The sequence below is a fragment of the Hylobates moloch genome, unplaced genomic scaffold, assembly GCF_009828535.3.
Source record: "Hylobates moloch isolate HMO894 unplaced genomic scaffold, HMol_V3 SCAFFOLD_7, whole genome shotgun sequence".
NCBI lineage: Eukaryota > Metazoa > Chordata > Mammalia > Primates > Hylobatidae > Hylobates > Hylobates moloch.
This window is the reverse complement of record NW_026652282.1, coordinates 59,201,406-59,219,766: the sequence shown is the minus strand read 5'-3', so window position 1 is coordinate 59,219,766 and position 18,361 is coordinate 59,201,406. Positions and strand designations below refer to the sequence as shown.

Sequence of the window (18,361 nt, the reverse complement as noted above, 5' to 3'; positions counted from 1 at the left end):
GTAGGTTTGGTCTTTTCACATAGTCCCAAATTTCTTGGAGGCTTTGTTCATTTCTTTTTATTCTTTTTTCTCTAAACTTCCCTTCTCGCTTCATTTCATTCATTTCATCTTCCATCAGCGATACCCTTTCTTCCAGTTGATCGCATCTGCTACCGAGGCTTCTGCAATCTTCGCGTGGTTCTCGATACTTGGCTTTCAGCTCCATCAGCTCCTTTAAAGCCCTTCTCTCCATTGGTTATTCTAGTTATCCATTCGTCCAATTTTTTTTCAAAGTTTTTAACTTCTTTGCTATTGTTTTGAATTTCCTCCCATAGCTCAGAGTAGTTTGATCGTCTGAAGCCTTCTTCTCTCAACTCGTCAAAGTCATCCTCCATCCAGCTTTGTTCCATTGCTGGTGAGGAACTGCGTTCCTTTGGAGGAGGAGAGGTGCTCTGCTTTTTAGAGTTTCCAGTTTTTTTGCTCTGTTTTTTCCCCATCTTTGTGGTTTTATCTACTTTTGGTCTTTGATGATGGTGATGTACAGATGGGTTTTTGGTGTGGATGTCCTTTCTGTTGGTTAGTTTTCCTTCTACCAGACAGGACCCTCAGCTGCAGGTCTGTTGGAGTTTACTAGAGGTCCACTCCAGACCCTGTTTGGCTGGGTGTCAGCAGTGGTGGCTGCAGAACAGCGGGTTTTCGTGAGACCACAAATTCAGCTGTCTGATAGTTCCTCTGGAAGTTTTGTCTCAGAGGAGTACCCGGCCGAGTGAGGTGTCAGTCTGTCCCTACTGTGGGGTGCCTCCCAGTTAGGCTGCTCGGGGGTCAGGGACCCACTTTAGGATGCAGTCTCTCCGTTCTCAGATCTCCAGCTGCATGCTGGGAGAACCACTACTCTCTTCAAAGCTGTCAGTCAGACAAGGACATTTAAGTCTGCAGAGATTCCTGCTGAATTTTTGTTTGTCTGTGCCCTGCCCCCAGAGGTGGAGCCTACAGAGGCAGGCAGGCCTCCTTGAGCAGTTTGAGCTTCCTGGCTGCTTTGTTTACCTAAGCAAGCCTGGGCAATGGTGGGCACCCCTCCCCCAGCCTCGCTGCGGCCTTGCAGTTTGATGTCAGACTGCTGTGCTAGCAATCAGCGAGACTCCGTGGGCATAGGACCCTCCGAGCCAGGTGCAGGACACAATCTCCTAGTGTGCCGTTTTCCAGGCCCGCTGGAAAAGCGCAGTATTAGGGTGGGACTGACCCGATTTTCCAGGTACTGTTTGTTACCCCTTTCTTTGACTAGGAAAGGGAACTCCCTGACCCCTTGCGCTTCCCGAGTGAGGCAATGCCTTGCCTTGCTTTGGCTCGCGCACAGCGCACTTCACCGACTGTCCTGCACCCACTGTTTGGCACTCCCTAGTGAGATGAAACCGGTACCTCAAACAGAAATGCAGAAATCACCCGTCTTCTGTGTCGCTCAGGCTAGGAGCTGTAGACCGGAGCTGTTCCTATTCGGCCATCTTGGCTCCACCTACTTCATTCATTTTTATGGCTGGTTCCATCATATGAATATATCACAACTGTTTATCCACTCACACATTGAAGGACATTTGGGTTGTTTCCATCTTTTGGCTATTACAAATAATGCTCCTATGAACATTTATGTACAAGCTTTTTTTTATGGGGACATATGCTTTTATTTCTCTTGAGTATGTACCTAAGGGTGGAATTACTGGGTCATATGGTAACCTGGGTCATATGTTTAACCTTTTTTGTAACTGCTGTACTGTTTTCCATAGAGGCTGCTTCATTTTATGTTCCTACCAGTGGTATTTGAGATTTCCAGTCGCTCCACATCCTTGTCAACACTTATTATTTGTATGTTTGATTACAACCAATCTATTGGGTGGGAAGTGGGATCTCATGTGGTTTGATTTAAATTTCCCTCATGGATAATGATGTTGAACATCTTTTCATGTACTTGTTGGCCATTTGTATATCTTCTTTGGTGAACTGTCTATTCAGATCTTTGTCCATTTTTAAATTGAGTTGTTTGTCTTTTTATTGTTGAGTTTTAAGAGTTCTTTATATATTTTGGATACAAGTTCTTTACTAGATATATGATTTGCAAACCTTTTTTTTTTTTTTTTTTTTGAGACAGAGTCTTGCTCTGTTGCCCAGGCTGGAATGCAGTGGCATGATCTCTGCTTACTGCAACCTCCGCCTCCTGGGTTCAAACGATTCTTGTGCCTCAGCCTCCTGAGTAGCTGGGACTACAGGTGTATGCCAACACACTCAGCTAATTTTTGTATTTTAAAAAGAGATGGGGTTTCGCCATGTTTGCCATGTTGGTCTCAAACTCCTGACCTCAAGTGATCCACCCGCCTTGGCCTCTCAAAGTGCTGGGATTACTGGCGTGAGCCACTGCACCTGGCCATAAGATTTACAAAACTTTTATCCATTCTTTGGGTTGTCTTTTCCCTTTCTTGGTAACCTTTGAAGCACAAAGTTTTTTACTTTTCATAAAGTTCAGTTTACCTAGTTTTTCTTTTGTCTTTTGTGCCTTTGGTGTTATATCTAAAAAACCATTGCCTGATTCAAGGTTACAAAGATTTACAACTACGCTGTCTTCTAACGGTTTTACAGCTTGAGCTCTTACAGTTATGTCGTTGATCCATTTTGAGTTAACTTTTGTACATGATATAAGGTTAGGAGTCCAAATTATTCATTTTTGCATGTAGACTCTCCTTTTTAATTTCAAAGGGTAACACCCTAGTTGAGAATTGGGTCTAGGGAAAATAATAATTACAAAAATCATTGATTAGGTCTCTATCAGGCACTCACATATGCTACCTCTTATTTTTACAGTAACTCTTCAGGGTACATCTTTCTACTATCCTCCTTTTATAGTTGATCAAAGTAAGACAGATTAACTTGTCCCACATTGCCTGACTGACAAGAAGCAGAGCTAGGATTTGCATCAGGCCCATCTGTCTCCAAAGCCCAGACTTACAGTGCTGCACTGGATTGAAAGTAGGCTTAATTCTGTTCATTGACTCTTTCAACTTATCCTTATGCACATATGTACACACACACCACACACACACACACACCACACACACACACACACACTGTTTGGTATGTAAAAAGTGCTTGAGACATCTGAGCTAAATGATTAGATGAGCACAGGTGTTGTTGACAACAGCTGATGTTGGGCAAGATGTGAGCCCAACAACAAAATAAAAGAGGACACAAACAAATGGAAGAACATTCCATGCTCATGGGTAGAAAGAATCAATATCATGAAAATGGCCATACTGCCCAAGGTAATTTACAGATTCAATGCCATCCCCATCAAGCTACCAATGACTTTCTTCACAGAATTGGAAAAAACTACTTTAAAGTTCAGGTGGAACCAAAAAAGAGCCTGCATTGCCAAGTCAATCCTAAGCCAAAAGAACAAAGCTGGAGGCATCATGCTACCTGACTTCAAACTATACTGCAAGGCTACAGTAACCAAAACAGCATGGTACTGGTACCAAAACAGAGACATAGACCAATGGAACAGAACAGAGCCCTCAGAAATAATACCACACATCTACAACCATCTGATCTTTGACAAACCTGACAAAAACAAGAAATGAGGAAAGGAGTCCCTATTTAATAAATGGTGCTGGGAAAACTGGCTAGCCATATGTAGAAAGCTGAAACTGGATCCCTTCCTTACGCCTTATACAAAAATTAATTCAAGATGGATTAAAGACTTAAATGTTAGACCTAAAACCATAAAAACCCTAGAAGAAAACCTAGGCAATACCATTCAGCATATAGGCATGGGCAAGGACTTCATGTCTAAAACACCAAAAGCAATGGCAACAAAAGCCAAAATTGACAAATGGGATCTAATTAAACTAAAGAGCTTCTGCACAGCAAAAGAAAATACCATCAGAGTGAACAGGCAACCTACAGAATGGGAAAAAATTTTTGCAGTCTACTTATCTGACAAAGCGCTAATATCCAGAATCTACAAAGAACTTAAACAAATTTACAAGAAAAAAACAACCCCATCAAAAAGTGGGTGAAGGATATGAACACACACTTCTCAAAAGAAGACATTTATGCAGCCAACAGACACGTGAAAAAATGCTCATCATCACTGGCCATCAGAGAAATGCAAATCAAAACCACAGTGAGACACCATCTCACACCAGTTAGAATGGCCATCATTAAAAAGTCAGGAAACAACAGGTGCTGGAGACGATGTGGAGAAATAGGAACACTTTTACACTGTTGGTGGGACTGTAAACTAGTTCAACCATTGTGGAAGACAGTGTGGTGATTCCTCAAGGATCTAGAACTAGAAATACCATTTGACCCAGCCATCCCATTACTGGGTATATACCCAAAGGATTATAAATCATGCTGCTATAAAGACACACGCACACGTACGTTTATTGCGGCACTATTCACAATAGCAAAGACTTGGAACCAACCCAAATGTCCATCAATGATCAACTGGATTAAGAAAATGTGGCACATATACACCATGGAATACTATGCAGCCATAAAAAGGATGAGTTCATTTCCTTTGTAGGGACATGGATGAAGCTGGAAACCATCATTCTCAGCAAACTATCACAAGGACAAAAAACCAAACACCGCATGTTCTCACTTATAGGTGGGAATTGAATAATGAGAACACTTGGACACAGGAAGGGGAACATCACACACTGGGGCCTGTTGTGGGGTGGGGGGAGGGTGGAGGGATAGCATTAGGAGATATACCTAATGTAAATGACGAGCTAATGGGTGCAGCACACCAACATGGCACATGTATACATATGTAACAAACCTGCACATTGTGCACATGTACCCTAGAACTTACAGTATAATTAAAAAAAAAACCTTGACAAGTTTCTGTAGTAAAATGAGGGGCAACAGATACAGCAGATTTCATCTAAAAAAAAAAAAAAAAAAAAAGATGTGAGCCCAAGATAGGCTAAATGATGCCAGGGCCAGGGCCAGCCTAACAGAAATATAAGCAGTAGCTTGAATAGTAGTACTGAATGTGCCAACAGCTTCTGATCTGATGCAGGGGTGCCATTCCACTCCTCCATGACTGAATAAAGTGTGTCTGGCTGGGAAACCTCTTTCTTCTAGTCCTATGCAAAATGAGGTTAAGGACCTATAGCGAGTGGTTTTTTGGGCATGACAGTCTATGGAGGATTACCTCAGAAGCTGTTCTGTGCAGAGTCCTGGCACCAAATGAGAGCCTTATGGCTGCAGTTGGGTATAAAGCACCACCCAAGGGCAGGGGTTGGCAGGGCCAAGGGAGGGATATGACAGCAGTCCAAGATTCGCTTATAAAGGCGAATGCTCTATTCAGGGGCTGAGAATGCAAGGAGATGTGAGAACTAGCTAGTAAAGGAAAACCTAAAAGAGAAGTTTAAGGGATGTCTAGTGATTTCTTAGTTTATTTTCTAATAGTAATGAGAACAGCTACTTTGATTAAGGCTTCTTACGTGACAGGTACTGCGCTAAGCACTTTAGATGAATTAATTTGTTTAATCCTCATAACAACCCCATGATAGAGTTATTATTCTTATCTCTTTTTTTTTACACATGAGACAATTGAGGTCAAGGGAGGTTAGGTAACTTCCCATGGCCACACAGAGAGTAAGTAGCAAGGATGGAATCTGAACCCAGGCCACCCCTCTCCAGAGTCTGTGCACTTATACTAGTGGGCTGTACAAATGCAAGCAGTATGTAATAAGGGAGATGAGATAAAAGAGTATGGTCACCTCCTTCTAGAAAGTTGTTTAAGATTTCAGAAACTTTCCACCATCCTCCTAATGAGGTGTCTGGAGCACTTTGGAAAGTTTCTAAATGTCTACAAATAGAAGGTGCGGCCATGATTAGGACTGTGGTCTTGGTTTTTGGAACAGATCAAGAAAGAAGAGAGACTGGACAGGCTCGGTGGCTCACGCCTGTAATCCTCGCACTTTGGGAGGCCGAGGAGGGTGGATCGCTTGAGCTCGTGAATTTGAGACCAGGCTAAGCAACATGACGAAACCCTGTCTCTACCAAAAATTAGCTGGGCATGGTGGCACACACCTGTAGTCCCAGCTACTGGGGGGCTGAGGTGGGAGGATCACTTGAGCCCAGGAGGTTGAGACTGCAGTAAGTCAAGATTGTGCCACTGCACTGCAGCCTAAATGACAAAGTGAAGCGCTGTTAAAAAAAAAAAAAAAAAGAGAGAGAGAGACTGCCACCAAGTTTGAGCACATATATTCATGAAGGACAAATACTAGCTACTGTTTACTGTGTGTGAGGCAATGTTCTGAGAGCTTTCATGTACTATTTTATTTAATCATCACAACAACCCTGTGAGGTAGGTATTATTATTATCCGCCACTTTACAGATGAGAAAACAAGACATAACGTTTCCAAGGTTACACAGATTTAAGTGGCAAAATGGAGATTTGAACCTGGGAATTCTGTTTCTCCATCTGGGGCACCTAACTGCTATGCTAACCTCATCTTGCCAAAGCCTTTAAGGGAGGGCTTAACCACACCTGTTACAAAAGGAGCCAAACCATAATATTACCCTGTTGGCCCCAATGCAGCTGGCCAATCCTTTCTTGCTTTGCAACTTGTTCTAAATCTAGTTTTAAAAGTCCCTTGTGTTGACTTCAGCAGTTTTCACAAGCATCAGCATATCCTGGCCCCAACCCACCCCGCATCATTCTCACACGGTTACACCACTCTTTCAGATTGGTTTCTCATGGAGAAAAAACAATGCTCTGTGGTTTTCCCTAGGGAGAAGTGAATCGCAAGTCTCTCTCATGTCTTCCTGTCCCCGTGTGTTTTTCCCTCTCTAGTGGAAAGACAACAGGCTTTAGTCAGACAGATCTGGAGTCAAATCCTGCTTCCTCCACTTCCAGGTCAGGAGGCCTTGGGCAGGACATTTAGCCTCAGTTTGCTCATCTGTGAAATGAGGATAATCATAGCAGCTGCCTCACAGGTTACTGCGGGGGATGAAAGTGTAGAGGTAGTGAGAACATATAGCACTGCAGGGGAGAAAAAAATGAATGAGACAGGAGCCTAGTGTGGCTGAAGCCAGATCAAGAGGGTCTTGAATGTCTAGACAAACTGGCTAAACTGTATTTAAGAGGCAATGGAGCCTTTGGAGGTCTTTGCAACAGGGGATGACACAGTTGTGTTTAACATTTATTGAGTACTTATTCCAGGTTAGGCATGGTTCTTTACTAAGTCCTCACAACAGGCTTACTAAGTCCTCACAACAGGCCTATGAGGAGGTATAACTATTTTTCCTATTTTGCAGATAAGGAAACAGAGATTCAGAAAGGTGAACTCACTTGCCCAAGATTACCTAGCTTATAAATGGCACCTGAGACTAAATCTACACTGCCAGATCCCAGAGTACAAGCCCTTCACCACAAGACTCTGTTATTTTGAGGCAATTATGTTGTACACAGTAGACTGGGTGGGGAGGGGCATGAAGCAGAGAGACCAGTTAGGTGGCCATTATAGTCATCCAGGTGACAAGGCTTAAAGGCAGAGACCACAGTGGGCCAGTGAAATGGAGGATGTGTCCTTAGCAGGCAGCTTTCCAGAACTGGGCAACTGAGTTAATGTGGGAGATAGGGGAGTTAAATCTAGCCCAGAGATGTGGGGGATTTTGCTACTTTCCCCAGGTTCTTGGGGAAAAAAAGAATAGTTTTCAACATTTAAAAGTGGGACAGTTTACATTAAAATCTGGAGTTTCTATCTTCTCTTGAAGACCTATAGGTTCTGGCAGCACTGGGCTGCTATTCTCACAGGATACTAGTGGTCGGGCCAGCAGCAGCTTTCTCCCTGAGACAGAGAGGGACATGCCCCAAGACCCTCTGGGACCTGCTTCTCTCTTTCACCTGACTGCTGCAAACCAGGATGCTGGGAGGAATGGTGATGGGGAAGGAGCTAGTTTGGGAGAGGAAAAAAGTACCATCACTACAAAGAAAGCAAGCTCAGAGCCAAGAGGAGGAGGAGAGAAAACAGCCAGGGGAAGGGGCAGGGAATGGGCCTGGAGATAATAATTGGCATAATAAGAAGGGTCTAAGGTCAAGGAAAGGAGTGTATCACGGGGTATAGGCTTTTTAGAGAAGCAATTGAAAGCATTTACTGATGGGGAGAGAGGGGAGAGCAAGAGAGAGACAGAGAGACAAGTGTGGGGTGTGGAGAAGCAGTGTCTAAAATCCAAATGTTTGGGCAAAAGCCAAGAGACCATACTGCAGATGTGCTGGGAAGCTGTGGGAGGAGAGAGGTGGTGCTCCCAACAGAGAATTAAAGATTGGTATCTTGATAAAAATGGGTGTATGAATGATGGAGAGAGTAAATCAGAGGAGTTCAGGGTAAGAAACTGAAAGGCCAGGTCACCACTGTGGTGGTAATGGTCTCCAGCAGCCACTCCTCGGTGTGAACTTCTCTTGCAAAGGCAAATAGCGGAGTGTCGTCAGGGCACAGATGGGTTGGTATCTGCCTCTCCAGCCCAGTAGTCCTGCAGCCAGCATATGAGGCTGCCAGCTTTAGGCACAAAGGAGCAGTGGATGTCCACAAACAAGACACAAACAGGCTGAACAAGGGGGAAGAGAAGTGAGAGCTGCCATGGCTGAATCTTCTCTTTGGAATCCCATACTTCTTTAAAATTGACTATTCCATTGATAAACTGGTGGGGATGAGCAGGCTAAGAAGAGATACAATTGAGGAGAGGGTATCAAATCCAAAGGAGCTGTCTTTCCCAGTGGCACAGCGCTATCACACTTTCCATTAAGGTAGGAGTTTCACAGCCTTGCTGTTGTTCAGGGAGGGAGAAAGCAAGGCAGAGAGAAGGAAAATGAGCTTTTGCCAACAGTCAGCATGGAAGGGATCACTAAAGTGGTTCAAAGTCACAGCAATGTCACAATCTGCTTTTCTGCATTTGTGGACCCAGCCTGTATGTTTCTAGAGACCGGATGAGGGGCTATTTTGTATGCTCTTGCCAATATTTACTGACAATAGTTTTTCTCTATAAAAAATTAAAAAGAAATATCAAAACCATAGCTGGAGCAACAGCAGAGAAGGCCCTACTTAACCCACAAGGGTTCCCAGGGATGAGATTATTTCTGCTGCTCTGGGGATCAGAATGTTTTACACATAATTACTACTGTTTCCTCTTCTGATTAATGCCTTATTCTGGAGAATAGCTACTTTGCAAAACGTCAACATTTATGTGATAAGTCTGAAACTATTTTTTTTAAAGTAAGTCTCACATTGTAACACCATTTCACTGTTCTATATGCTTTCTTTCCTCCTGAATAAAATCTTGAGTTTGGGCTTAATTGAGTTCTAGTAGAGACGATATGTAGAGAAGTCCATACCAAAAAATTTTTTTCCAGTCACAATTTTCAGTAAGGGGACAGGACTTACAGAATGACTGTGTTGGAAGTAGACGCTTTTCCTCAGTGAAACAATCATTTCACTGGTGAAAGTTTTTTAAATAACCATTTAAAGTCTCTGGAAATTTTCCTCAGAGCACACAGTAAGTGGAGAAACATTTATTCAAGAAAATCTACTAAATATTGGTAAGAACAGGTAGAGTCTGTGACATTTGAGCCATGACCTGCTCCAGTTCTGCCCCTCACAAGCCCCATGTTACAGAAGAACTGTTCTGGATGGGTGTGGCCAAGAAAGCAAGGTTCTTTATTCCCCCAGCTCCAAGCCTATGGTTTTCAGCTTCACTCCAGGGGCATGTCTCATCTCCCCCAGCTCAGTATAGCAGAAGTTCTATTCTGGGTGAAAGTGGCCAAGAGGACTGGGCTTCCTTCTCCCACCCAGTCCCAGCTTGTAGGGCAGAATCTTTACCCCAGGCACAACGGGCCAAGAATGCTAGGCCTCAATCATCCTATCACAGCTGGCTAATAGGATGCAAGCTCCATAATGAGAGAGGCAAGCTGAGAAGACCAGGGACTCCTATCCCCTCCCCACCTCTCCAGTGCCCACTATTAGAGTAAGGGGTGTCACTCCAGGAGAACCAGGAACTCTCCCCATCCCCAGCTCCAGTGCAGTGGCTTAGAGGTTCTACCAGGGGCAGACCCTGAAGGCAAGCCATAAGGGTGGAGAGCTCCACAGTTCTGTCCTAAGGGGACTGGTTATTTAGAACAAAGCATAGAGAAGTTCATGCCTAAGGGCACTGTCGAAAACAATGGAGATCTTCATGGCAAGCAGTTAAGACAGGGCTGGTAGCTTCATGAAACTAGTAGCGACAAGAAAAATGGCAGACCAGCCAGATGGTTGCCAGAGAAAACCATGGAAAGAAACAGCTAAGAAGACACCTCATGGGATCACACTCATCCCTATGGACTTGAAAGGCTGTGCACATGCACTAGGCTGCACCTACTTCAGGAGCAATCAAGGCAGGACGTGGGACAGACTGCAAAACATTCCTCAAGCCACACACAATTCAAGCAACAAAGGACACAAGCCTTACTGGCTCACAACCTGTGACAAATCACTGACTGAACAATAAACTACTTTAAACCAGGGGCCACTCCTAGGCAGCCAGGCTTAAAATTAAATCACACTCATCCTTGGAGGTCTGAAAGACTGTACATATGCCTAAGACTAGGCCCTCTCAGGAATGACTGGAGAGAAAACTAAACTAATAGTTCTTGTTGAACATGGAGCAAAACTGTAAACTTAAAATATAATATATTTGACAACAATAGGGTAAAGGAGATTGTTGGGAACAGAGCTGCACTGGAATAAGGAAATGACACTAGATGGTAACTCAAATCCACAGGAACAAATGAAGAGAACCAGCAATGGTAATTAAGAAGGTTAGTATTTTTTAAACTCTATAAATATATCCATACTCTCTTTTCTTCTGTTAGCTTCTTTAAAAGACATAAGATTACCTAAAGTAATAATTGTAACCAAGTGTTGTTAGATTTGTAACACACATGGACATAATATATATAATAACAATAGCACAAAAATGGGGAAGGGAGCTATATAAAAATAAAGTTTCTGTATCTCACTGGAATTAACTTACTACAAATCTGAAGTAGATTCTGACAAGTTAAGGTGTATATCATAAACCTTAGGACAACAATTAAGAAAAAAACTTTTTTAAAAAGTTAAAAAATAATTAAATGAATTAAAATGCTACACTAGAAAATACTTAATGCAAAACAAGGCAGTAAAAGAGGAACAGAGGTTAAAAAAAAAAGATGTGAAACATATAGAAAACAAGAAGCAAAACTGAGGCTGAAGCAGGAAGATCACTTCAGGCCAGGAGTTTGAGACCAGGCTGGGCAACATAGCAAGACCGTGTCTCTACAAAAAATTAAAAAATTAACCCAGCATGGTGACACACACCTGTAGTCCTAACTACTCAGGAGGCTGAAGCAGGAGGATTACTTGAGCCCAGGAGTTGGAGGCTGCAGTTAGCAATGACTGCACCACTGCACTCCAGCCTGGGTGACAGACTGATACTCTTTACAAGAGAAAATTCAAAAAGCAAAAATGGCTTAAGGAACCAGTGAAAGAAAAGCAAACTAAATTCAAAGCAAGAAGAAGGAAGGAAATAATAAAAGAGGAAATAAATGAAATAAATATTAGATAAGTAGAGAAAATTAACGAAACCAAATTTGGTTATTTAAAAAAGAAAGAACAAACTTGACAAATCTTTAACTAGACTGACCAAAAGAAAACTAGAAAAGACTCATTACTACGGACCTTACAGAAATAAAAAGAGAAATAAACAAATACTATGAACAACTATATGGCAACAAATTCGGTAACTTAGATAAAATAGACAAATTACTAGAAAGAACAGCTTCCAGCAACTGACTCAAGAAGAAATAGAAAATCTGAATAGACTTATAACGAACAAAGAGATTGAATTAATAATTTTAAAACTTCCCACAAAAAAGTCCAGGCCCAGATGGCTTTACTGATGAATTCTACAAAACATTTAAAGAAAAATTCACAAACTCTTCCAAAAACAGAGAAGAAACAAACATTTCCAGACTCATTCTATGAGGCCAGCATTATTCTGATACCAAAGCCAGAAAAGGACATCACAAGAAAAGAAACCTACAGGCCTTATAAATATAGATGCAAAGTCCTCAACAAAATACTAGCAGATCAAACATAGCAATATATAAAAAAGATTATACATGAACAAAAGAGATTTATCCCAGGAATTTTAAGTTGGTTTAACATCTGAAAATGAATTAAAAATCATTAGAATAAAGGGCCAAAACCACATGCTGATTTCAACAGATGCAGAAAACTATCTGACAAAATCTAACACCTGTTTATGATAAAAACACTCAACATACTAGAAATAGAAGGAAACATCCCAACCTGATAAATGCATCTACGAAAAACCCACAGCCAATACCATACTTAATGGTGAAAAACAGAAAGCTTTTCCCTAAGACAAGGGTGTTTGTTCTCACTACCTCTGTTCAACATTGTAATGGAGGTTCTAGCTAAAGCAATTAGTTTAAAAAGAAAAAGAAACAAAAGGCATACAGATTAAAAAGGAAGAAGTAAAACTATCTCTATTTGTAGATAATATGATCTTGTATATAGAAAATCCTAAGGAAACCACTAAAAATCTATGAGAACTAATAAACAAATTCAACAAGTTTGCTAAATGAAATTAAGAAAACCATTTGGCTGGGCGCGATGGCTCACGCCTGTAATCCCAACACTTTGAGAGGCTGAAGTGAGTGGATCACCTGAGGTCAGGAGTTCGAAACCAGCCTGGCCAACATGGGGAAACCCCATCTCTGCTAAAAATACAAAAATTAGCCAGGCACAGTGGTGGGTGCCTGTAATCCCAGCTACTGGGGAGGCTGAAGCAGGAGAATCGCTTGAACCCAGGCGGTGGAGGTTGCAGTGAGCCAAGATTGCACCACTGCACTCCAGCCTGGGCAACAGAGTGAGACTCTGTCTAAAAAAAGAAAAAAAAGAAAAAAGAAAACCATTCAACTTACAAAAGCATAAAAAAAAAGTAGGGATAAATTTAACAAAAGAAGTAAAAATTTCTTACTTCGAAAACTAGAAAACATGGTTGAAAAAAATCTTGAAAGATATAAATAAATGGGAAGACATCTCATGTTCATATATCAGAAAATTTAATATTGTTAAGATAGCTACATGGCCCAAATTTATCTACAGATTCAACACAATCCCTATGAAAATCCCAGCTATCTTTTTTGGCAGAAGTTGACAAGCTGATCCTACAATCCATATGGAAATGAAAGGGGCTCAGAATAGCCAAAATGTTCTTGAAAAAGAACAGCAAACTTGGGGGATTTATACTTTCCAATATCAAAACTTACAACAAAGCTACAGTAATCAAGACTGCATGGTGCTAGCAAAAGACTAGATATTTAGTTCAACTGAATAAGAGAGAGATGATAAAGAAACCCTAAAATTATGGTCAATTGATTTTTGACAAAGATATCAAGATAATTAAATGGGGAAAGAAAAGTCTTTTTAACAAATAATTCTGAACAACTGGATAGCCACATGCAAAGGAATAAAGTAGGACCTCTATCTGAGATTACACACAAAAATTAAAGAAGATTATAGACTAAATGTAAAAGCTAAAACTATAAAACTCTTAAAATAAAACATGGAAGAAAATCTTCATGATACTGGGTTAGGCAATGATTTCCTACATATGACACCAAAAACACTAGCAAAAAAAAGATTGACAAGTTAAACTTAATCAAGGTGAAAAATTTTTGTGCATAAAAGGATGCCATACAAAAAAGGGCAGAAAGAGCTCACATTATGTAAATATTTATTGCAGCATTATTCATAATATCCAAAAAGTAGAAACAGCACAAATGTGTATCAACTAGTAAATGGATAAATAAAATGTGGTATAGCTATAAGATGGAATGGAATATTATTCAACAGTATGAAATGAAGTGGCAGGTTCCACTTCAAGCATGACAGTGTGAAGAGCAGTGGCTCATGCCACTGCTCTTTATCATCCCAGCACTTTGGGAGGCCAAGGTAGGAGGACTGCTTGAGGCCAGGAGTTCAAGACCAGCCTGTGCAACATAGTAAGACCCCCATCTCTACAAAAAATTAAATAAATTAGCCAGGCATGGTGGTGTGTGCCTGTGGTCCCAGATACTAGGGAGGCTGAGGCAGGAGCATTGCTTGAGCCCAAGAATATGAGGTTACAATGAGCTATGATTGTACCACTGCACTCCAGCCTGGGCAATGGGGCAGAGACCCTGTCTCTTAAAAAAAAAAAAAAAAAAAAAAGATTGACTTCCAGTTAACATGCACGCAGCTTAGAAGTCGCTACTCCATCATAACAAGTAAAAAGCTGAACACACTGAAAAATCAATACCTCTTCTTAGATTAATCAGAGAAATGAGGTCACAGGGCAAACCTCTGCCCTCAAAATTAGAGACAGACAGATGAACACAGAGAATCACAACTCATGGGAAGAGAAACTCATGAACAGAAATCAGTACTGAATCAGGAAAATCTGAATTGTAATTGATGAATTGTTGGATGCTCAGTGAGGATAAATCTGACAACAGTTAATACTTTTTTATGGGTCATAAGACACACTTTTACAAGTTTAAAGGACTAGCAATCATATAATGTCTGCTCTCAGACTACAGTGGAATTGAAATAGAAATGAATAACAGAAAGACATCTAGAAAATCCTGAAATACTTGGAGATTAAATAATATATTTCTCAATAACACATGGATCAAAGAAAAAATCTCAAGAGAAATACAAAATATATTGAACTAAATGAAAATGAAAATATATCAAAATTTGAGGGATGCAGCAAAAGCAGTGCTTAGAAGGAAATTTATAGCATGTACATATTAGAAAAGAAGAATGTATATATTAGAAAAGAAGAAAAACCTAAGCTTCCACCTTTGGAAAATAGAAGAAAAAGCAAACTAAACCCAAAGTAAGCAGAAGAAAAGAAATAAAAATTAGGGCAGAAATCAATGAAACCAAAAGCAGAAAATCATTGGAGAAAAATCAACAAAACCAAAAGCTGCTTCTTTTAAAAGATCAATAAAATCAATAAGCCTCTAGCTAGGCTAAGAAAAAAAGAGAGAACACAAATGACTAATATTACAAATGAAAGAGGGGGGAACATCAGTACAAATTCCACGGACACCAAAAGAATAATAAAAGAATACAAAGAACAACTCTATGCCCACAAATTCAATAGACTAGATGAAATGAACCAATTCCTTGAACGACACAGTCTGCCAAAGCTTACACAAAAAGAAATTGATAATCTGAATAGGCATATATCTATTAAAGAAATTAAATCAGTAATTAATAACCTTTCAAAACAGAAAGCACCAAGTTCAGATGGGTTCACCGGTGAAATGTGTCAAACATTTAAGGAAAATTTATACCAGTTCTCTACAATCTGGCTTAGAAGATAGAAGCAGAAGGAACACTTCCTAACCCATTCTGTGAAGCCAGCATTACCCAAAGACCAAAATCAGATGAAGTCATAACGAGAAAAGAAAACCACAGACCAATATTTCTCATAAATATAGATGCAAAAATCCTCAACAAAATATCAGCAAATTGAATCCAGCAATGTATAAAAATAATTATACATCACAACCAAGTGGGATTTACCCCAGGTATGAAAGGCTGGTTCAAGATTCAAGAATCAAATAATGTAATCAATCACATCAATAGGCTAGTAAAGAAAAATAACGATTGTATCTATAGATGCAGAAAAAGCTTTTGGCAAAAATGCCAGCACTCATTCATGATAAAAACTCTTAGCAAACTAGAAATAGAAAGGATATCCTCAACTTTATAAAGAGCATGTACACAAAATCTATGGCTAACATCATACTTAATGGTGAGAAACTTGAAACTTTCCCAAAGAACAAGGCAAGGATGTCCCCTCTCACCACTTGCTTCTCAACATTTTACTGGAAGGCCTAGGTAATGCAATGAGAAATAAAAGGTAAATAGATTGGGAAGGAAGAAATAAAACTGTCTGTGTTCACAGATGACACGATCATCTATATGGAAAATCTGAAAGAATCAGTAAATAAACTCCTAAAACTAATAAGCAATTATACAAGGTTGCAGGACACAAGGTTAATATACAAAGTCAATTGTGGTGCTATATACCAGCAACAAACAAGTGGAATTTGAAATTAAAAACTCATTAGTATTATGTTTGCTTCAGTAGCACATATACTAAAATTGAAACAATACAGAGAAGATTAGCATGGCCTCTGTGTAAGGATGACATGCAAATTTGCGAAGCATTCCATATGTTTGTGTATATTTATCTCAAACTCATCAAGTTGTGTATATTAAATATATACAGCTTTTTGTATGTCAATCATACATCAATAAAGTGTTATTTTTAAAAATTGCTGTTTATATTAGCACTCACAAAAAATGAAATATTTTGGTATAAATCTAATATCATCTGTACAAGATCTGTGTGAGGAAAACTACAAAACTGTGATGAAGGAAATCAAATAACTAAATAAATGGGGGGACAGTCCATGTTCATGAATAGTAAAATTCAACATTGTCAAGATGTCAGTTCTTCCCAACTTGATCTGTGGATTCATACAATTCCAATCAAAATCCCAGCAAGTTATTTTGTGGATATCAACAAACTGATTCTAAAATTTATATGGAGAGGTAAAAGACATGGAATAACCACCTCAATATTGAAGGAGAAGAAGAGTTGAAGGACTCACACTGCCCAATCTTGAGACTTACTATAAAGCTGCAGGAATCAAAACAGTGTGTTATTGGTAAATGAACAGACAAGTAGATCAATGGAACAGAATAAAAGGCACAGAAATATACTCTCATATACTCAACAGATCTTTGACAAAATAGCAAAGGTAAAACAATGGAGCAAAAATAGTCTTTTCAACAAATATTGCAGGAGCAAGTGGACATCCACATGCAAAAGAAATAGATCTAGACATTGACTTTATACTCTTTACAAAAGTTAACTCAAAATGGATCACAGACCTAAATGTAAAATGCAAAACTATAAAACTCCCAGACAATAACACAAGAGAGAACATGTAAATCACCTCGTGTAAGGTGATGGCTTTTTGAAAACTTTGATTATTAGTCTATTTGTAATTTTGACACCTTATCTTCATCTAGGGATTTAAACTTTTCTTAAATTAGTAAAATTTATTTTTAGAGCAGTTTTAGGTTCATAGAAAAATTGAGTAGAAAGTACAGAGTTTCCATATACCTTCTACACTCCCCGTCTCCATATACATGCAACCCATCTCCTCCACTATCAACATCCTGCACCAGAGTGGTACATTTGTTAAGATTTATGAACTTACATTGCAATGACTTTTTAGATACAACACCAAGGCACAATCCGTGAAAAAAATAGTTAATAAACTGGACTCATTAAAATTAAAAATTCTGTTCTGTGAAAGACACCATCAAGAGAATGAAAGATGTAAGAGTTTGGAGATGTTCTCAAAAACAGTGGAGACTGTGGCAAAAGGCAATTGGTAGGAGAATAATAGATTCATTGGAGATACAGGCTTAACTGTAAGCTGGCTAGTTCACTGGAGAGAAACAGAGAAGAGACAGCTGAGAAGAGCCCTCCTGGTATCAGAACAAATCTCAAATACTGATCTAGGGAACTATGCTTCAAAGGTGCCAGAATTTGATTGAACCAGTTTTTGGAGCAATTTAGGCCCTTAGGATTTTTGAAAACAACAGAACAATCAGCCAGCAATTAGTGGGGTTTAACAGCTGGCTGTGTTCAGTCAAAGAGAGCCCTGTCAAAACACAGGATTTTGGGTTTTAAGAAAATGTGGCACATATACACCATGGAATACTATGCAGCCATAAAAATGGATGAGTTCATGTCCTTTGCAGGGACATGGATGAAGCTGGAAACCATCATTCTCAGCAAACTATCACAAGATCAGAAAACCAAACACTGCATGTTCTCACTCATAAGTGGGAGTTGAACAATGAGAACACATGGACACAGGGAGGGGAACATCACACACCGGGGCCTGTTGGGGGTGGGGGCCTAGGGAAGGGATAATATTAGGAGAAATACCTAATGTAGGTGAGGGGTTGATGGGTGCAGCAAACCACCATGGCACGTGTATACCTATGTAACAAAACTGCATGTTCTGCACATGTAACCCAGAACTTAAAGTATAATAATAATAATAACATATATATAGCCACTCCACCTTTCTCTTTCTTTTTAGAGACAAGGTCTCACTCTGTTGCCCAGGCTAGAGTGCAGTGGCATGATCATGGCTCACTGCAGCCTCAACCTTCTGGGCTCAAGTGATCC

General features: G+C 40.0%; 1 protein-coding gene and 1 non-coding gene across 2 annotated transcripts in view; one reads left to right on the top strand and one right to left on the bottom strand.

Annotated features, from left to right (window-relative positions):
* NHSL2 (NHS like 2) overlaps positions 1 to 18,361 on the bottom strand; it is a 246,498-nt gene that overhangs the window by 166,533 nt on the left and 61,604 nt on the right. The window lies entirely within an intron of this gene.
* Positions 16,223 to 16,325, top strand: LOC116812293 (U6 spliceosomal RNA). The gene has a single exon (XR_004370606.1). It is a non-coding gene; the product is annotated as a U6 spliceosomal RNA (small nuclear RNA).